Source organism: Austrofundulus limnaeus, unplaced genomic scaffold (assembly GCF_001266775.1).
Source record: "Austrofundulus limnaeus strain Quisiro unplaced genomic scaffold, Austrofundulus_limnaeus-1.0 Scaffold549, whole genome shotgun sequence".
Taxonomy (NCBI): domain Eukaryota; kingdom Metazoa; phylum Chordata; class Actinopteri; order Cyprinodontiformes; family Rivulidae; genus Austrofundulus; species Austrofundulus limnaeus.
The window spans coordinates 163,693-168,693 of record NW_013952951.1 but is presented as its reverse complement, the minus strand read 5'-3'; the positions used below and the strand labels follow the sequence as shown (position 1 = coordinate 168,693).

The 5,001-nt window shown below is 38.8% G+C and overlaps 1 long non-coding RNA gene across 2 annotated transcripts in view; it reads left to right on the top strand.

Annotated features, from left to right (window-relative positions):
* The window catches only part of LOC106530709 (uncharacterized), an 88,261-nt gene that overhangs the window by 47,693 nt on the left and 35,567 nt on the right, over positions 1-5,001 (top strand). The window lies entirely within an intron of this gene.

The following is a 5,001-nucleotide window of genomic DNA, read 5'->3' as shown; positions in this document are numbered from 1 at the left end:
GGCCAGAACTCTGCAGTTTTCACTCATTTACAGGCCAGCGGTCACTCTTTCAGAGATGAGGATGTTCTCATTATGTATCACTCCACCCCCTGTTAACAATAAGTGTTAATTAGGTGTCAACGATAGCCATGTGATGTGAGTATCAGTCACATGGAGGCAGTGCTTAAAAGCCAGAATTTAGCCTGAAACTCTCAGACTGAAGAAGTCTCTTGGAGGAGAGACGAAACGTTTCATTAGAGAAGAACCTGTCCAGAAGACCTATACAGTTTTTTTCGTTTTGATTTTTTACCTGGATTACTGAGATGCATCAGGATACTTAAGTACAAAAAATATCAGATACTTTAAGAGTTTTACTCAAGTAATATTTTTAGAGAAGACTAACTTTTACCAATTTTTATGATGATACTTATACTTTTACTCAAGTATCACTTTATACTTTATATACACTTTATACTTTATATTTGTACTTTATACAACACGGCACTTCACAAAACGACCCGACAATCACATGATGGTGTGTGTATTTTATAACTGTAAACAAAGGGAAGTGGTGTAGAACTCCAGAATTTCTCCTATACTATTAAACTATCATACTACTACTATACTACTATACTACTGTACTACTATACTATTAATTACTATTAAACCAAAGGTGACAGATGAGCTTTGCATTGTGCTTCTACTGATGAATTTCCAAATGTCGTTAAATTTCATCTTCTGCTCTTAAGACTCAAACTTACATGTCTTGCCATCACTCCAGTGAGCAATTACCACTGTTTTTAAAAATTATCATTTTTTTTATTTCTTGCTGATTGTTTTAAAATGACACAGCTGGCTATAACTGTTATACTTGTCCCACAATTCCAGCTCACCGTTCCTGTAGGGTAACCTACAGTACCCTCTGCCATCATGCGGACCTACCTGTCCTCAAGGTGGAGAAACTTCGACCCACCATTCTATGCAGTGAGAAAAACATGAGTAAATCAGACTGCAAGTATGATTTCTAAAGGGCTAGTAATTTAGATTCAGATACTAAAAACTAGCAGTAAAATCTATACTTGACACTTCAAGTATAACCATATTTAAAACCACACAAGGTAAAACTCACAATATTTTGAATGTTTTTTCCCAGCCCGTTTCAAACAGCCCTCCAGACTCATGTTTGATGGGAAACATCTTGTTTAAGAGGTTTTAAATTTTCCCATCAAGTTGCTGAGTAACATGGGGCAACAAGTTACTACTGTAGACACGTCTACACAGAGGATCTGCATGTTCCAAACTTAAGAGAAATGCCTAAATATTAGATATAAGACTTCAAACAAAACCAAACAAAAAAATGCTCAATCTTGCTAATCCCATCATTTTGTTTAAGTTGTTTCTGGAGTAAAAAAAAAAAAAAAACAGCAGCAACATGTCACCAAATAATTAAAGAAAACATCTGGGAAGGTGATTTTTCATTTTCAGGTGAAGCAGCAGTTATATTTTCCTAATAATCATGAAGCAATAGCCAACTAACATATTTTAAACGGAGATAAACATTTGGGTAACAACTAAACAGTCTTCAGTGTTCTGCATGACATTTTGCTTTAAAATCAGAAATTTGTCAGTGCTCATGACTGCAGCAGAGACTTTTTTACTGCATGGTGTGGGGCTTCACATATTTCTTGTTTTTTACCGTGCCATGCTGGAAAGTATGGGATCACAGCCTGGTTTGGAAACTTAACTATTCAACTCAGGAACAAGATTGCCCACATTCATAAAACAGCCATGAACATAATCGGCTTAAAATACTACAAACCCATACAGACTATATATGAAGAAGCAGTGATAAGAACAGCAAAAATCATATCCACTGACCAGAAACACCCACTGCTCTCTGAATATGGACTGCTGCCATCAGGAAGAAGGCTTAGAGCTACAGTGTAGGACTAAGACTGAAACTGTCCTTTGTTCCAGCCTCAGACTGTTGAACTGTTCATCCCACCGCCTGTTAGCACCTTACCATGCTGCAGTTTACAACTCATACCTAATACTGTACCCTCTACTTGTTGCATTGCTTTGAGTCTGAGTTTTACCCTTGTGTTGTTTTAATGGTTTTATTCACAACTGTGTAGCACTTTGCTAAGGCAAATTTCCCTCCACTAACAATAAATTCTATTCTATTCTATTCTATTCTATTGTGTCAGAAACATTTGTGGGGAGACTTAATTCTGAAGTTAGAAAAGCTCACAGTCATGTCACTTGACATTTAAACATCTGAAAAAGTGTAACAAATTTTGTCCTGATGCATCTCAGTCGTCCAGGCAGAAAAAAATCTAAATAAAAAAATCAGTAGGTCCTCTGGACGGGTTCTTCTTTAGTGAAACGTTTCGTCTCTCCTCCAAGAGACTTCTTCAGTCTGATGAGTTTCAGGTGAACTCAGCTTTATAAGCACTGCCTCCACATGGCGGACAAACAGGTTACTCACATGCAAAAATGGGCCATCGCTTAACAATAGGGTTGATTAGCTCTATTCATAGAGGCTCATGTGCCCCATCACCTGACTTATTGGTTTGGATGCTGTGGTTTTTACCCCCAATTTACACTACATGTGTTCCGTCCCCGCTCCGCTCCGACCTCCACAGCAAACACACACCCATTATAACCAATGAGAGTGTTTATACTGGCGGCGCAGGGCGGCGGTGAGCGGACGGCGATCCGTCAAAATAAGAACAGATCCTATTTTTGCCGGATGCCGGAGCAGCGCCGGAGTCAATTTTTAAAGATTAGGAAAAGACACGAGCACAGCATCCGTAGTTTTAAAATAAGACACTATTCGGCGGAATAATTTGTCGGAATAATGTCGAAATTGCAGCTATATTAATAAATATACGGATATATTTCTACACAAATGCTGTCAGAATGTATGGTTCTGTTTGGGAAGCAGATGGAAACATGTAGCATGAAGCATATGTGTACACACACGATACACGTGGATTTTATTTTGAAATCAGAAGTTTCAGAAAGCCGACAGCGAGACAGTTTCAACATAGTTATCAAAAGTCTTTATATCGTTGTTTTCAGCTGTGTTTGGAGTTCGTCTTTCACAGAATTAATGATTTTTTTGTTGTGACTTCCACATTTATCACTGAATTTATCGCACGATCTGCTTCCTGCACGTCTGTCGGACCGGAGCAGAGGAAGTGTAAACGGGACTTGAAATGCACAGCTGCGACCTGCGCAGCGCAGCGGAGCACAGCTGAGACGCATGCAGTATAAATACGGGGTTCGGTGTCGTGTCATGTGTATGTAGTGAATGCAGGCGGGGCTCAATGTCTCCTTGTTTTTGTCTTTTCTTCCAGGGGAAAAGGGGGAGGGGACTTTGAACCCCGCCTGCACACATGACACAACACCTAAGAACCACAGCAGCCAAACCAATAAGTCAGGTGATGGGTCACATGACCCTCTATGAACAATAGAGCTAATCAAACCTATTGTTAGTCGATGGCCCTCTTTTGCATGTGACTAACCTGTTTGTCCATGTGGAGGCGGAGCTTATAAGTTTGAGTTTCACCTGAAACTCATCAGACTGAAGAAGTCTCTTGGAGGAGAGACGAAACATTTCACTAAAGAAGAACCAGAGGACCTACTGATTTTTTCTTTTTGATTGTAACAAATTTTCTTTTAAAATAGTTTTAGAATCACTGCTGGTGTTCAAATCCAATTCAACACTAGGAACTAGTGGTGTGGAATACTGAAAAATATCATTTTGATCCAATACTGAGGGGCCAGTATTACAGATAGTACAGTTATACTTTCATCTCATAGGGGCAGCAGATACAGTTTAACATCAGGGAGAGCAGAGTTTAATTTTTTTACCATCGTGATAAATCTGAAGAAATTATCATAGATTTTTAGACAGATTTTTGCTTTCCACTTTAGTTACTTGATTATTTGTATTTTAAAAGCCAGAATAACTATTAGTTAAAGTTTTTCAGCAAATAAAAATATATATACTACTGCAAGTATTGTATTTGGTAAAATTAAATTAGTACAAAGTAGAGAATGAATGTTTTACATTACTGTTGCATGGTTTTCAGAAATAGAAATTTACCAAAACAATTCTTTCATTAACTTCTGTTTTATTTCAATAAAGTGAAGAAAGTAAACCAGCTGATCCCATTCTGACACCTGCTCAAAAGCTTTTAAAGTTGACAGAAAACACATCCAGCTTTGAAAACTGTGATGATGACAAACATCAACTTCAGAAAAGCTTGTCCAAATCGGTCTTTGTTTCAAACCTGCACTCCAGCAGATTAAATCATACTTGTGGTGGTGGCTGCTGAGGAGAGTACAAAGAAACAGTGTTGCTAACTCCTGAGCAAGAAAAGTCCCTATTGGCTGTCCTAAAAGTCGCTCGATGATGTCATTTAAATTGCATAGTTGGATGTTTGCCAATAATTGTGATCTGCGCTATACGAGAGACAATGAAGAAAAAAGTGAATAAAAACACTAAATGTGTTTAGAACTGCAATTAGACGTAATTAAATCAAAATAATTTTATGACTTCAAACCACATAAATTAAATTTGTGGGAATCTTAAATTTAATCAGCCGACTGTTAGATGTCACGAGGCACAGAGAGGACGAGGTGAAGCAGTGACTGATCTGTGAGTCAAACACAGCTGGGTCCAGAGATGTCGTTTAGAGAAACACTATCAGAGAAAAAAAAAACGTTACAGTAAATATTACATCCCGCTTTGTAAACCAGACAGAAGCAGTGGCAGCTTTGCGCATGCGTGATTCATTTGCAGCGGTCTCCTCTCAGCTGACTTGAGCTGGGGTTGGGGGTTGGGGGTGCTGCACGAGGCTTCAGTGAGTCGGACAGCTTTAGGAAGGGGGAGGGGCTCAACTCCGCGCTCGCTGCTAGCGGAGGAAAGGAAAAAAGTGCTTGGAAAATGCTGTTGCCAAAGCTCCTAAAAGTCTCTAAAAACACCGGGAAAAGTTGCTAGATTTGTCGCTA